General features: G+C 40.5%; 1 pseudogene; it reads right to left on the bottom strand.

The window, feature by feature from the left end:
* Positions 1–17,413, bottom strand: part of LOC119655402 — a 47,195-nt pseudogene extending 29,782 nt beyond the window's left edge.
* Positions 17,414–17,619: the final 206 nt, after the last annotated feature.

The raw sequence follows: 17,619 nt of genomic DNA, 5'->3' as shown, positions 1-17,619 counted from the left end.
AGAAACTCTTCGTGTTTAAGAAATAGCAGAAGAAAACCGGTTACCCTGCATTTATTTGGTAGATTCTGATGGCGCTAATGTGCCACGCCAAGATGAAGTATTTAACGATACAATGCACTTTGGTCGTATTTTTTGCAATTAGGCACGGACGTCGTAGTTAGGTATCTCGCGAATCGCTCCTGTGATGGAAAGTTGTACAGCTGGTGGAGCATATGTTCCGGCGATGGCTGACGAAAGATACCCCAGCCGCAAAAAAAGTCGGAACGGTTGGTTTGACGATAAGCCAGGAACGGAACGGAAGAATGCCGCATACCGAGTAATGTTGCATTCTCAAAGAACGCGGGCACGCGCAGAGATTTATCACGAAAACCGTCGAGCGAAGACGCGACTTTACAGACGGTAAAAAGAAAACTGGGATAACCAACAAGTCTGTGAACTAGAAAAGTACAGGGAGCAACCGCACCAGGCGCAGAAGTTTTACCAACAAGTCAGCAGGATGAAGCCTTATACACTTCGATCCTCATCCTGCCGAGACAAAGAGAGAATGGGCATATTGGAGCACTTTGAGTACTTTGATGAGCTACTGAACAACCAGAACATCGGCGAGTTGGAGGTCCCGCCAACTGAAGACGACGGACAAATACTGCCACCACCAAGTATAGGAGAATCAGTCCATGGAATTTATCGGCTTAAAAACTATAAGGTGCCAGGAGTCGATAAAACTACAGCCAAATTAGTTAAATATGGAGGCGACCAGTTACAGTGGTTCATTAACTTGGGCTCAAGGTATGGGACGGCGGATCAGTGTCTGACGATTGGCAACGATGCATTATCTGCGTCATACATAAAAAGAGAGATATCACACAGTGCAGCAATTATAGAGGTACCATGTTGCTGAGTACCATCTAGAAGATATTCTCCGCTATCTTGCTAGGCCGGATAGCCCCATACGCCCAGACCATCATTGGCCCATGCCAAAGAAGTTTCACTGCAGGCAAATCAGCAACAGATCAGATTTTCTCTCTGCGGCAAGCGATGGAAAAACTGTTGGAATATGGACAACAGTTGCATCATCTATTCAAAAACTTTAAAGCCGCCTATGATAGCATAGCCAGGGTAAAACTGTACACCGCCATGAGAGAATTCGGTATCCCAACGAAATTGATAAGACTGACTAGGCTGACTCTCACCAATGTGCGAGGCCAGATAAAAGCAGCAGGATCACTCTCAAGACCATTTGACATCAACAACGGTCTACAACAAGTGAATGCCCTATCATGCGTCCTCCTTAACCTGGCCCTCGAGAAAGTGATCCGTTATGCTAAGGGTAAATGCAAAAGGTATGAACCTCTTTATGTCCACCCAACTACTGGCCTATGCTGACGATATCGACATCATGGGAAGAACCACCCGAGACATACAAACTGCCTTCATTCAGATCGAGCAGGCGGCGCGAGATCTTGGACTGCACATCAATGAAGGCAAGACAAAATATATGGTGGCAACGCCAGCACCGAAAACCAACTAACCAACAACATCAAACCGCACTAGTCAAACAGGAAGAATACAGATTGGAGAATAAAATTTTGAAACTGTTGATAATTCTAGGGTCGAAAATCACAACCGATAACAGCTATGATGATGAAATCCGCGCACGGTTGTTGTCAGCCAACAGAGCCTATTTCAGCTTACGAAGACTGTTCCGCTCGAAACGTCTCACCATAGGGTCAAAGCTCTTACTGTACAAGACAATGATCTTGCCAGTCCTCATGCAAAGGAGACTTGGGTTCCTAGCAAGAAGAATTGCGAACTCTTGAGAAGAATTCTCCGAAAAGTTGTTGGCCCCTACATGAGGATGGATGATTCTGTAGAATCAATGAGCGATACCATGACCGTCAAGTTGTGGATAAAATCCGGCTCAACAGGTTACGGTGGGCGGTGGGATGATCCCACCCGGAAAGTCTATAAGGGCAATATCTATGGTAGAAAAAGAAGATGAGGCGATGGTGTAGATCAGGAAGCCAGACAGCTTTTAGGGATATCGAACCGGTGGACCTCGGCGCAAAACCGGGATGTCTGGAGTTCCTTATTAAGGCAGGCCTAGACCCGATACCGGTTGTTGCGCCGTTGATGATGATGATGGCTGACGAAAGCATTACTGTGAAACAACAAGGTAAAATTTTCCTACCTGGTCCCTCACTAGTAAAAGCTGCAACTTGCGAAGAAGTTTCTACGAAGATCTTGGGAGCTGATCTACATCGTAAAACGTCGTTTGTCACTGATCAATATGCTGTTGATGACGAGCATGCCTTTTATCTCGAAAAGCAGTAAAAAATTTAAACTTTCCTTCATCAAATAAATATGCGGAGCACATTTGATCTACATCGAATACGACTCTGCAATTCCATCAATTTGAGAATGCCAAGTTTGAAGAACCAAAATATGACCCTAAAGAAATTTATGGCATTGTCGGTTCTACATGGAAGAAAAGTTTCGATGTAAGGGAGGTAATTGCCCGCATCATTGACGGAAGCGAATTCAATGAATTCCAACAAATGTATGGTGAAACAGTCGTGTCCGGTGAAACGTAAACATTTTGTGTGAATTTCGTGCATTCTAAAATGTGAATGACTTCATCATAACATGTCAATTCGTCGATACCACCACAAGGTGAGCTCACGCGAATCGGAGGAAAACATTCCCTTTTAGAATTAATAGACCATTAGCTTAATCCCAGCTACAATTTTATTTTATTATGTATATATATTTCGGGAGCAAAGCTATTAGCTTTGTACTGATGAAGGGAGTAAGTTGCTCCCGAAATATATATACATAATAAAATAAAATTGTAGTTGGGATTAAGCTAATGGTCTGTTAATGTTAGACTTAACTACAAACAGAAGGCGATATCTAACATTTTATTCCCTTTTAGTTTTGCAAACAAAACCTTATTAAAATCGGTTCACTGTCTGTCTATCTGTAAGTCAATCTGCCTGTATCTCTGTCTGTCTGTCACAGGCACTTCTCTCAGAAACGGCTATACCGATTGACACGAAATTTGGTGAGAATGTGGAAACTGTGGACCTGCGGACATGCAGTGAGTGATATCCTCCTACGTTGAGATTTAGGAGGTCCCCATACATGTAAAAGGTGGGTGTAAAATTTTTTTTCACCAAATATAGTCATGTGGGGTATCAAATGAAAGGTCTTAATTAGTACTTTTCGGAGCCTGCCTTAGTTTTGAGATTTGCTAGAAAGGCGGGGATTTGGAGGGGTGATGATTTCTTTAACGGACCCATTCTCAGAAACTACTCAACCAAAAAATCTGAAAAAAATAATTGAGCTGCCTCTATATGGTGCCCAGGTTTCAAAATACTCTCCATATCGATATCTGTTCAAATTAAGTTAATAATAGTATATTACCATATTTTTGGGAAAATTGAGTAAACCCCCCTTAAGTTTATCCCAGAATTATAAATGTTAGTAGTAGTATAAAATATAACATGGAGCATATTATCTCCAAGTTTGATCAAAATCATACTATTAGTAACAAAGTTACAGTAGCTCAAAGTTGTCTTTACCGTGTAAATTTACAACCTGAAGTACTAAATCTGACATGCTAAATGCATATTCTTAACGGGCTACGTACAAATGGGATAGTTCAACACTCAAATATACTTATACAAGAAGCAAACGAAACCTTTCATATCTGAAGCGCCCAGCTTCCGGTTTCCCAGCTTGTTTAGTTATTTATATATTAATTACTAGAGACAGATATATGTAAGCATTTATATGTATATGTTGATCATGCTTTGGGGTAATGCGTGCCTAATTCAAATTTCAACTTTGTTCGTTTCCCTCCACTCGAGTACTCTGCTGGGTGCTATTAAGATTATGGCTAGCCGCCCTTGCTGAAAATAGCAAGTTAAATTCAGTGATAGATAATATGAGATAGGAAATCTTCCCTAGTGTTTATTTTCTCTGCGGTAGTTTTACTTTCCTCTTACTGTTAATGAGACCCTATCTCTCTATACTAAGCACGTATTACCATGCTCGCTGGAAGCTAGCAAGAAAGTCCACCGAAACTACATAAGGTTCTCAGGAAATTGAATTTATAACTTGACTTAATGGTAGAATCTACTCACTTTATTACTGCACTAACAATGAAATAAATAAAGTTAATTACCATAGTGCGAAGTCTACTTGCAAATGAAACCAGTGAATATTCATACTCACATTTCGAACAGGTACGTTGGCAATCAAATCAATGTGGTGCAAAACTTCTTTACAAAAACTGAATCCAGGTTTTGATTTCACCAACCGCAATATATCCATAGTTTCAGTGAGGCTTAAATTTCCACCCAATTCAAGTTCCTCTTCACTGACGTGGTATGTACGCAATTCTGGGACTTGATTTACATCAATGAACACTTTTATATGTCGATGTCGCCGATAAACCCCATGCGCTGTGTTTCCCGCTACCAACATGTAACTTTTGCTCCCATTTTTCTCTAAATGTTCCAGGACGTCGTCAACAGAATTGGCTTTAATCCACTCTGTGCCGTCATCAAATACGACATGTAATTTGTTTTTCCGTTTTTTACATGTTTCAGAGCATTTAGTGCCTGGTTTAAAGCAAATCTTCTCTAGGTCTTCAATATCTTTGCTGTACTGAGAATCCACACCGAATGATTTCATTGCATCTAAAATGGGCCTGTAACCAGTGCAACGGCATATATTCCCTCCAAAAGAGTTTTCTATTTCTTCCATGTTTACTTTTCCGCTCCTGGATTCCAACAACCCGTACATGTTCATCACCATTCCGGGTGAACAGTATCCACATTGTGTGCCATTAAGATGAGCCAAGCGGGTTTGGATAGGGTGGTATCCTTTTTTGTTTCCGACTCCTTCAATAGTTATAACTTCCCAGCCATCACATGCGTTGAGTAAAGTCAGACACTGAAAGAAAGCATAGGAATTAAAACAGTTTAGTGTTATTATTAATGAACAGTGTTGGTTAGTGTAGTGTAGTATATGTAGCAATATTTGTTTATCTATCCGTAGCCTACATAACGACGAAATCCATGAGCGATAGCATGACCGTCAGGTTGTCGATAAAATCCGGCTCAATAGGTTACGGTGGACGGGTCACTTAATCCGTATGAATGAGGATGACGCAGCCCGGAAAGTCTATAAGGGCAATATCTATGGTAGAAAAAGAAGATGAGGCAAACCCTGCCTGAGATGGAACGATGGCGTAGGTTAGGACGCCAGACAGCTCTTAGGGATATCGAATTGGTGGACTTCGGCGCAAAACCGGGATGTCTGGAGTTTGTAATGTTAAGAGTGGGGATAGGAGATCAGTTCGATCATCCTGAGTGGCCGATAACGACCTAGAGGGCAGAGCTATCCCAAAAAGCTAAACCAATTGGCAAAATTGACCGTGAAGGTCCGCCCACAAAGATTGAAGCTCTATCAAAGTGCTCGGTCGACACGTTCTTGCACGCCTCTGTGCTAGCCAGGCTCGGGAATGTGGGGGGGTCCTTTGAGCGCTTTGATCCCTCACGCTTCATTACTTAAAACAACGTGCCTTTTCCGATGCGTGGGTCCGCACCGGATTTTAAATTCGATTTTAAGTAGGATTTCGCGACGGCCTATCGAATGAAAACCAGAACGCGAGCTAAATTGGAAAATAAAAAAAAAACCGGCTCGACCGCGCGCGTGGAGCCGTAAGTCTCCGGACCCGAGTGCCGCGATCAAGGAGGGGAAGATCCACGACGGATCACCGTCTCGACTGCCGTCTCTTCCGCCTCATGCCTTGTACGAGGCGCGGCCTCTGAGGTTCCCACCCTTCCTTGACATCCTCCGGCCAGTTATTCGTTTAGAGGATGTCCCTTTTATATGAATTCCGCGGGAGTAAGGAGGAACTAAGGGGAGGAAGTCCTCAAACTACTTCAGATTATGTCATCATTATTTATAAAATTCCATAAGATTTATCATAAACACCAAAAATGAAAATAGAAATAAACAATGGTTCAAATTCAAAAGAAAAAAAAAGAAAATACTAAAACAAATGAAAAATAAATAAAAATAAAAAGAAAATAAAATAAAAAAAGAAAATTCAAACAATAACTCACCCAGGTCGTCACGCCGAGCTCGGTTGGCGGGTGGTGTACCTATTTTTTTCTTTAAATTCAAAATATTTATAATTACAAAATATATAGTCCTACAAAAAAACCTAACGTTAGTTCACTTTTTATCTATAATTTCGTACTTCATGTTTTATGAGGTTGTTTTGTTTATACACAGCGCGGGAATTTCGACACTTAACTTCTGCAATTAAATATTAATTCCATTCAGTTACTATTTCGACTATCTCAATTGTTTTTCTCCTTTTTGCTTTAAATCACTGTGCATTGATTATTGGTTAATGATTGATCGTTTTTTTCAGCGATTTGAACTTTTTCACGGAATCCTCGTTTAGAAATCACTGGTGTTAGAGTTTAGCACGATATCGTGTTAGTTTTATTGATTAAATTCCTTTCTTTACTTTTCTCCGTCCTCACTCCTTCAACGCCAAATCCCAAAACTACTTTCTTCAAAATCCAATTCCGTTCCTCTTTTCTTTTCCCCGTCTTCACTCCTTTTCCGCCAAAACTCTTCTCCTAAATCCAATCCCGTTCCTCTTTTCTTTTCTCCGTCTTCCTCCTTTGCCGCCAAAACTCTTCTTCCAGCAACATTCTCACTGTGCTTTGTTCGTGCACCGCTTCTATTCCCGCTACATAGCCTTTCTCACTCGGCAATGTTGCGGCAACATGCGCATGCGCCTGCAGATGCGGCAAATCATTCCCCTCCTGTCAAGATCAATTCGCTCGAATACATTGAATAATGTGCAATCTGCGGCGAACTTTAAGGCAATTGCACACTATTAAATGCATTGTTTAAGCAAATTAATTAAGAAAGAGCCGAATGAAATTCCGCTCCCGTCGCGCAGCCGCGGTCACTACAAGTTCCTTATTAAAGCAGGCTGAGAACGGATACCGGTTGTTGCTCCGTTGATGACGATGATGTGGATATCTATGCATTAATTACGACTGGCTATGATCTACGACACAGAGAAGCATGGGATCGCTGACACAAACTCTTGGTGTGCGCCATCCCGTGCATGAACGTCGCGAAGGTACACACCACGATGTTTGTCAAAATTTTTGGAACTGGTAGGCCGTGTAAGAGGGTACTTCTGGGGATAGTGGTGCTGCTGCTGGCACTATCGTAAATTCAATTATAAGCCTAATAAAACCGCCGAGGACTGTCCACTTTTTTTTAATAAAAACTTTAGACTAGGCAATCCTCTGTATGAAAAACAAGACGGTGCCAAGACCTGATGGTATCTTAGCAAACTGGTACTCTAACATCCTTCAGAACTGGGCATTTTCCTTTCTTGTTGCAAGGTGGCGCGGCTTGCACTGATCAGCAAAGGAAAATGCGAGTCTGAGTTTCCACTTTCATACCCCCATTTTGTGTGCTTGATTCACTGCTGAGAAAGTGCTAGAAAAGCTCATCAGAAGTAGAATCGCTGAAGCGATACGTGCTGTCGGAGAATTATGCCCGCGGCTTTAGAGCAGGAAGATCCACAGTTGATGCGATCTTGCAAGTTACGGAAGCCGTACGTCGATCGGAAATACACAACCTGTTGAGCTCGACGGGTGGTGCTCTTTCGTAACACTTGATGTCAGAAGCGCCTTTAATTCCGTAAGATGGAAAAAAATTTTAGGCACACTAGAGAGTGTGTGTGTGTGATGGGGGAGAAGCTACAGCTTCTGAACACTCAGACAATACTTTCCACGTGCCGAACTGGACTGGGACTGACACTTGATTAAAAGATGAGCTTTTTCGAGCAAATCAAAGCTAATGGCAAATATTGGTGGCCCGACATCTAGCGGATGACGTCTCCTGATGATTTCAACCCACTCAGTCTGTGCAAGTACAGAGGACAGAGAATTTTACTGGTTGCGTCTGGGTACCGCACTGTCTCTAAACCAGCTGTGATTGTGATCCTCGTTAAGTTTATAAAAATAGGCATAGAACCCGAAACCCAACGAGAAAGAGAGCGGGATCATAAAATCATATGCCCGGAATGCACCAGTATATATATATCGTAAACTAAGCGATTGGTAAAAAAACACGATTCGAGGAACATACCAAAGAAGTGGAACTACCGACAAAAACCCACTACGGCATGTTAACTTTGCAGTCGCAAAACATATAATAGACAGCGGCCACAACATTTCATGGGACAACGTGGATATGATACAAAAAATACATAAACTCCACAAACTAGACACCGCAGAAAGTTTTGGAAATATTTAAACAAAGTAACGCCAGGTTGTTGAACACCCATATGGGCAATTTTTCATCTAGCTTATTCCAGGTAATTAGGGTAAGTAATTAAGGGGGTATTACAATTTCAGAAAAATTAATTAAATGTTAGTTATCTCGTTAATTGGTCTAATAGGGAAGGGTATATAAGGCTTAGAGTTAAGTACAATAAATTATTACAAAACCAGCACCGAAGAAGGACACATGTATCCGAAACACATGTTTGCTACCTTTAAATAAATAAAATTCTATAGTTAAACTGAAAACTTTTCCTTTTAATAGTTTTATTTGATCCCTCGTTGTCTTTCTTGCTAAGGGGCGTAAAGCCATATACAAGCGCAAGGGAGGTGGTTACTCATGAAGAAGGACAAAGCACACTAATGAGTGAGTCTATTGGGAAAATTAAACTAGAGGCAGATGGACGGCGCGGCTCATTGGCAACCTAGGTGCGTGTTCTAAAGTGCGCGTGGAGATTTTCAGTATCACCTGCACAACATTGGAAAGGCACCATCTCCTGATTGTGCATTTTGCAATGGGGTTGTGAATGACATGGAAAGTGGAGGGTGGGATAGGATTTGTCAGTAGCTCTATTTAGACACTGTGGATCTCTCTACAGACAATATAGCCGAGGTTACTGAGGAGCGCCGAAGTTCGTTCGGGTTCTTCTCGTTGCAAAGAAGGTAGACCTCGACCGGTGAGGCGCCGGACGGAGTCCTTTGAACTAACAGTTCCCTCTCGCCTCTCCTCTCCTGTTATTGAAAGGAATTTCCTGATTTGAAGGCTCCGCAAGGGGGAGAATTCGAAGTAATATGACAAACGATTTCAAGCTAGCTCTTTGACGATGGGAAGGTGTTTAGCTGACGACGCACCGTTAATATGATGTACATATATGTATCTTGGAGTTTGGGAAAAATTATGGAAAATTTTGTATTCTAAGCCATGTACGAATGGAAAACCGTGTGTAGAGGGTTTCTCACATTACCTTCATACCCGAAGCGTACAGCTTCCGGTATCCCGATTGTCCCCATGGATGCCCCCCCCCCCCCTTCATATATATTCACATAAGATGATGACGTCATACACTTCTTTAACTGCAATGAGTTTATCTGTAATGCGAAATTTTGCCCTTCTGTAACTTTGTTGATGATAGTTAGATCGAGTATAAACTTCTCAGAATTGTGTCCTATATTATCAGCTATGCCGATGTAAAATGTACCCTTGGGATGAACTTAAGGGGGCTTTCAGGGCAAATTTCTAGAACATATAATAGTAATATACTATAATATTATGAAGTTTATTTGCGCAGATATCAAAACGGGATGCATTTTGAGGCCTGGACTTCTGATAAATGTATCATGGTGATTTTTTTCAGATTTTTCGGCTTGATACGTTCTGAGAACAGGACCTGTTTCTTTTTTGGGGGACACATTTTGCACCTGCGTACCTCCTCTGTGTTTCACTTTAATATTAGAAATAAGTTTCGAAAAGTACTAATTGTGCGCATGACCATACCCCGTGAAGAACAAAGGAAGCCCCCCTTTAAAATAATACAGAATGAAGCCACTAGCAACATTTGAAGGACACACAGACCACACGTTCTCACCATAATTCGGTACAGCCATTTCAGATGTAAATCGGGTGTGACTGACAGACAAACAGACATTGAATCGATTTTAATAAGATTTTGTTTCACGCAAAACCTTAAAAAGGTTTCAAAATATTTCCTATTCCGATATTGGTACAAATAATGTAAATGGTATTTTACCAAATTTTAGAAATTCACCCGAAAATCTCCTTAAGTTCATTTTAGAAGTATAAAGTCGTATACGGGATAATATAGGGAGGTATTTTAAGGATTTAAGGAAATTCAAATATAATTACAAAAAAAAAATAGAAGGCGAATGACTTATATGACGTCGTCCCCACATAAAGCGTAGTTATATGAACTGCGTGCATGGGAACATTTCAGGTTTTTCAATTGTTTGTATCATATATCAGCGTCAATTACTCGTGTCGTGTCTGGAACGAGGGAAATATTTTCTAGTTGATTGGCCAGTTTTTATGTCAGCTTAATTAACAAGCTGGTTCACAATATAATAAAACGTTTAGTACACAAATTGGAAAGTCACACACAATTACCAATCAGTTAAATAATTTTAATGTATGAAATTAGGATATACGACTTGAGTCTACAACAAGTAATCAGTACACGGAGCTTAGAAAGTGTCTATTTACTCCTAGAGCTATCAGAGAACTGCCATTTTGTTCACACTTCATTTATCAGCTTAAACTTATTTTTGAGGCTTTTTCCTACGCCATCATATTCTACAGCAATGACCAGACATAGAGCCGCGTTGATCCAAGTTGATCTTAATCGGATCATATTCCTCATCATATTGGATAAATATAATTTTTTGGTGTTATTCGAACTTCATAAATAGCACGTGTCTGCAGAAATTGTTAATATTGCTACCTAAGCAGTTCTAGATTTTTTCATAGACCACCGCCAACAAAGTAACCTTTAACAATTCGTCGTCGCCATTACTTCATTGTAAATATTGAATTTTTTTAAATGTTGTACTTCAACTAATTTTAAGAAAAAAAGGGGATGTAATAATTAGATAAAGCCTGGTCAGTTTTCAAAACCAAAGAACTAAGACTTTTTCTACGATTGCTATCGGTGAGGTTGCCACAGCTCTTAGTTTTGGTGCTTTACCAGTATTAGGGCTTAGTTACCATAGCCTCAATCATTTTGAACGAGCAGCAGAAACATTGATGATGGTAGAAGCGAAAGTAGTGGAGGAAGATGCATTTGAGAAACTCATCAGGATTCTGAATAATTTTCGAAAGGAGAGGAAGGATCCAAATTATTTTGAATACTCCAAGGCCGGGTAGTATCGTTTGCCAGAGCGTCACATCAGATTCTCTTGGCCAATCACCGAGCAACAACAGCAGTATTCTCAGGAATCCGTTAATTTATACATCTGTAGATACGCTTTTGTGTAAGAGGCGAAGTAAAAATGCGTCGGGTCAATTTGTATGTATATTTTTAGCTATGTACGAATGGAAAACCGCGTCATAAGATGAACAAATTAGTTTAAGGGGGTTGTAGTGACCGCAGCTGCACGACGGAAGCGGAAGTCTCATTCGGCTCTTTCTTAATTAATTTACTTAAACAATGCATTTAATAGTGTGCAATTGCCTTAATGTTCGCCGCAGATTGCACATAATTGAATGCATTCGAACGAATTGATCTTGACAAGAGGCGAATGATTTGCCGCATCCGCGGGCGCATGCGCATGTTGCCGCAACATTGCTTAGCGAGTGAGAAAGGCTATGTAGCGGGAACTGAAGCGGTGCGCGAGGAAAAAAGAACGGGTAGTTTCGATTTGGCGTTCTGAGAGGGAAGGTGGAGAGCACGGGAAGAGCCGCGAAGTGAGACTAGGGAGAAGAAAAGAAGAAAGGCTAGGAGCGGCTGGAAAAAGAAAAGGAGAAGGTGGAAGGTTGGAGGAGCACCGGGGAAGAGCCGCGAAGTGAGACTAGGGAGAAAAAAAGAAGAAAGTGTTGAAGCGGTGCGCCAGGAGAGAAAAAATGAAAGGAGGCGAAGCAGCCCAGACGGGAGGGAAGAAGGAAAGGAAGGAAGAATTGACAGCTGGAAGGAAGTATTATGAATAAATTCAGGCCGACGAAGGTGAAGTGATTTACTTTGTGACGGGATTGATCGATAGTGTCAAACATTGTGGAGAAATCCTAGAAAGATCTTCGCTAATAGGAAAAGACCGATGTGTACAGCTAAGAAACGTGTGGATTCTAGCATAATATGAGTAATCGTTTACGTAAGAGTTTAAGCAATACGCCTGCTAATAATATTTACATATAAATGAATTAATTTTTTTTTATAATCGTTTTCCATATAAAATTTTTTTTTTTTTTTTTAGAACTTTGTACACCAGAACCCTCATGCACTTTCTCTGCGATTGCCCGGCTCTGGCTCGAGTCAGGCTGCGGACACTGGGTAAACCATTCTTTGGGGACCTCAGTGAGATTTCTAGTTACAGGGTCGGAGAGCTGCTTTCCTTCGTGAATGCTACGGGCTGGCTCTGAAGATCCGAGCTCCGCTTCCCTGTTCCTATAACAACAGTCACGGTCTTAGGAGTTCGTGGCATCAAAACGGCGCACCAAAGCGCTAATTGGGCTCCTCGGAGCGGCCACTGATACCTACTTACCTACCTTGTACACCAGCCGTAATCCGAGCTCGGAGTGACGTCCTGGGTGAGTTATTGTTTTTATTTTTCTTTTCCTTCGTTGAATTTTATCTTCATTTTCTTTATTTTAATTATTGTTATGAAAATGATTGGAACAATGAATATTAATGCCTAAATAGTCCAATAGTAGTTTGAGGACTTCCTCCCTTTCGAATCCTCCTTTCTCCCCCCCCCCCCCCCCCGCGGAACTGCTATAGAAGGGACATCCTCAAAATGAATAACTGGCCTGAGGATGTCGAGGAAAGGTGGGAACCTCAGAGGCCGCGCCTCATACAAGATCTGAGGCAGAAGAGACGATCATTGAGACGGTGAACCGTCGTGGATCTTCCCCTCCTTGATCGCGGCACTCGGGTCCGGAGACTTACTGCTCCACGCGCGCGGTCGAAGCCGTTTTTGTTTTTTTTTTTCTTTTAATTTCCAATTTTAGTTCGCGTTCTGTTTGTCCTTCGATAGGCCGTCGCGAAATCCGTATTAATGTCGAGTTTAGAATAGACACGTTGTTTTGAGTAATGAAGCGTAAGGGATCAAAGCATACATACAAAGCCCCCTCACATTCCCGAGCCTGGCTAGCACAGAGGCGTGCAAGAACGTGTCGACCGAGCACTTTGACGGAGCTTCAATCTTTGTGGGCGGACCTTCATGGTCAATTTAGCCAATTTGTTTAGATTTTTGGGATAGCTCTCTCTCTACAGAGCAATTTATACACTCATCTCCAAAAAAAGGTGTTTTTCTGCTGCCACGCTAGAGGGCCCTGCGATCATCTTAAAGAAAAAAAAATAAGCGACGTTTTAACGTACAGACTTAACCGCAGTTCGAAAACTAGAATCATTAAAAATATTAAAAGCCAAATTTTTGGTGCCGTGTTAAACTTTATTATGTAAATTTTGGTGTTCAATGAATAAAAAGAACTACTGAATGAATCGCAATTATCTTAGTTTCCGGACCGTAGAAATATGTTCTGAATATGTCGTGAAAATTCCAAAGAATTTCGTTGGATAGATTTTGGGCTTTGGGGCAGCCGATTTTCAACATGCGGTTTCGAGAAAAACGCATTTAAGGAGTAGAATGCGATTTTTAGCCATAAAAGCTTAACTAACCGTTAATCTGCTATACCTAGTCCATAAACCTTAGATTTAGAAGAAATACAAGTAAAGCCTTGGCTTCAATTCTTGTCCTTTTAGCGTCATTCGAACGTCATTTGGACCGATAAATACGAGTTTTATTACGGCGATCGACACAAATGTGTTATGTGACTTATCACGTGCTTAACACTAGAATTTCCAAACGTCCCCGAATATAAAAAAATCATTTTGCCTATATATTCTACACTATATCTAGATACAATTGATGCCAAAAAAAATTCGATTCCTCGGATCCGACACACGGGATTACTCCCGTAAATATCAGACGAGCCTTTCTTACAGTGAAAATGTGTTCCGATCGACTAAATTAGAAAGTTGTTGAGCGGGTGTAATTTCGCCTGACGAAAACAGAATAAACTTAATTGGTCTAGATTTAGGAGTCACGGTACGACGGATAAGTATTGGACGACACAATGATGAAAAGTAAAGTAAAGAACTCCGCATCAGTGATCTGGGGGAGCAATTGCAAATCACGGGGTTGACGAAATTATATTGCTGGAAGGCATTTATAAGTTAGGCTCCTATGTCTTATGCCCAGGAGCTCGACGATACAAGTATGAAAGGTTTTGAGAATTTCTTATATGTGGATATTTAATTGGACATTTTTCTGATTTGCACTTAGCTCGTAATGCATATGAATATATTGTGGCAACTTAGCTACTTTAGTGTGATATTGATGTGCAAAGCCTTGGATTGCAGCAAATTTGCATAAAAGTGTAAAGTTTCTCTTGTTACAACTTTGTTAGGAATAGCGCAACTTCCACCCAACTTTGTAGTATCATGCTTCTACGGTGAACTTAAGGGCGATCTGCGGTCCATTTCTAAAAAAAATATAGTGATATTATATTATTGACCTTACTTGGGCAGATATTGGAACGCACAGTATTTCAGAATCTAGACAGCTCTTCGCGGTTTTCTCCGATTTTTTGATTAAGTAATTTCTGAGAATAAGTCCGTGTAAGGAATGATCAATATCAAGTCGACGTACTCCTTCACCCTTGCACCAATTGTCAGAATTGATAATAAAAAGTACTAATCAAGGTCTTTTAATTGATACTTCACTTGTCTATATTCGGTGAAAAAAATATACACCCCCCACATAGAACAATGTTACTAGATGCAGGTATGGGGATTCACAGTTTCCACCAAATTTCGTGGGTGTACTTTAAAATAGCTTTCGAATAGCTTTTGCTTACTGCCGAGGCTTTAACTGAGCGCGAGGGATTTTAAGGATGTTTATACACAGTGCCATTGATTGTAATTGATGAGAACAAATGAATTGCGACCATTCGACTTGCTTTCTTTGGATAGGTTAGGGGGTATTGAGATATTTTACGGACTAAGTCTCTATTATACATTGCCTGCAAATGGACCGGACATCAACCCATTGAAAAGGTCTTGGCAATTATAAAGCAAAAAAATACACGAATATAAATTCAAAAATATATAAAAAATTAAAGGAAATCATTAAATTTACTTGATGCAATACACTTTCGCCAAAACTAGTAAGAAAATTATATGACCGCATACCTTCTCGACCGCAAAGCCTTCTGATGGCAAAAGACAGTAAGCCTCGTTATTAAACAAATTAAACATTTTTGTAACGAATTGAATTAAAATCGAAACAGAGAAGTAAATAAATTTTGGAAGAAAACGAATCTTCGCATAAAAATGCGGTTTTTTAAGGTTTTCTTTGCAAAACAAAACCTTATTAAAATCGGTTCAGCGTGAGTGTGTGTTTTTCTTTTTGGCACGCCAGAGTGCGGAATTGTTACTCACCAAAACCACCCCCGACTCCCCTCCTACCCTGTGAAACCACCATAAGGTATTACATCACGTGCGGAGTTAGCTTACTTTATCTAGGTCTTCTTTCGAGCTAAAGTAAGCTCTGTCTGTCTGTCTGTCACAAGCACTTTTATCAGAAACGGCTATACCGATTGACACGAAATTTGGTGAGAAGGTGGGAACTGTGGGCCCCCAGATATGCAGTGAGTGATATCCTTCTACGTTGAGGTTAAGGGGCGGTCCCGTGTAAAAGGGGGGTGTAGATTTGTTTTTCACCGAATATAGTCATGGGTGGTATCAAATGAAAGGTCCCGATTAGTACTTTTCAAATCCGGTCTTAGTATTGAGATTTCTTAGAAAGGCGGGGGGTGGGAGGGGTGCAAAGTGATGATTTCTTTAACGGACCCACTCTCAGAAACCACCCAACCGAAAAATCTGAAATAATTCATGAAGCTGCCTCGATATGGTGCCCAGGCCTCAAAATACTCTCCATATCGATATCTGTTCAAATTAAGTTAATTAGTATATTACCATATTTTTGAGTAAATTGAGTAAAATTCCCCTTAAGTTTATTCCAGAGTTATAAAGGTTGGTAGCAGTATAAAACATAATATGAAGCATATTATTCCCAAGTTTGATCAGAATCATACTATTAGTAACAAAGTTACAGTAGCTCAAAGTTGACTTTACCGTGCAAATTTACTGCAACTAAATATCAATATCACACTAAAGTGGGTAGTCAGACATGTTAATGGAAATACATAACGGACTACGTACAAATGGGATAGTTCTACACTCAAATATACTCGCAGAAGAAGCAAACAAAACCTTTCATACCTGAAGCGCCCAGCTTCCGGTTTGCCGACTTGTTCACATTTCCAATCGAGCATTCAGAAATGCTTTTTCCTTACCAACCCCTTACTTACTGGGACTTACTGATCCCCTTAATAGTCTTTTGACATAATAATATTATTTGTGTAACTAAGAAATCGCCTTGGGTACTTCACGGAAGCGAAATTGTAACAAATATTAATAGTGCATAGTCTATTTGATTTTAGGCGCAGGATGTGGTGATAATGTTACAAGACGAAGTAGGCTTTTTATGAGCGTTAGTGTAATTATCGAGGCTACGGCGGTAATTATAACATTGTTTATTAAGGGCTGGTGTGAATTCCTGACAATGCAGGCGATTCCACTTGAGTAGGGAAAAACTTGCCTGAAATTTCTTAGCGCACGAATATTTCGAATTGGGGCTTTCATTCAGGAGCATGGCAAGTTTATGATTGCATTACCAGTGGTCCTGAGCAATGTTTTCGTGTTGTAGAATTTCACGAAATTGCTAATTCAATAATATTACGAGTGTCGTTTTAAAGTGTTTCTTAAATCATTACTTACAGAATTAGTAGCCCACGTCCTCATCTCTTTAGTATCTGGATGTCGTCCTTTTATAACACAAATGCAGACCCCACAACCGCCTTCCTGGCACATAAACTTCGTTCCCGGTAGTTTCGCATGTTGCCGAATAAATGTATTGAGCGTCATATCCACCGGATAGTTTTGCGGAAAAACTGGAAAGGATGTAGGCATATATTAATGACATTAGATTCGTGAAGTTTATTGAAATTACAAGGATTCTTTACCTTTGTAAGGCTTTCCATTAACTTTTAGATCGATAGACATTTTAGTTGATGTCAAGTGCAGTAAGTCACGAGAGAAGTTGAAGTAATGTTGGGTCCTCCAATTGCGTTTCAGTACTAATAACACAGTCGGTCAAGAACGAGTGTAACGCTATTAGTGAACAACTGCAGTCTGCCTTTTGTTTACTTGTACTTTTCTAGCATCTTTCTGGAGACTAGTCAGATGATTACCTATAATTACTTTAATGACATACTGGTCTTTTCGTTCGCTGCATTCAACATTGTAACCTTATATGCACACAGTATATATATATATTATATGCGTACTTGGCTTCGAAACGCAACTAGAAGTAAAGTAGGCTGTGAAGTAATTACGTATATATATATTGAACAATTTTTTTCTTCAAATAT

Source organism: Hermetia illucens, chromosome 1, assembly GCF_905115235.1.
Source record: "Hermetia illucens chromosome 1, iHerIll2.2.curated.20191125, whole genome shotgun sequence".
NCBI lineage: Eukaryota > Metazoa > Arthropoda > Insecta > Diptera > Stratiomyidae > Hermetia > Hermetia illucens.
Note: the sequence above shows the minus strand (reverse complement) of the source record. Positions and strands in the feature narration are given on the sequence as shown.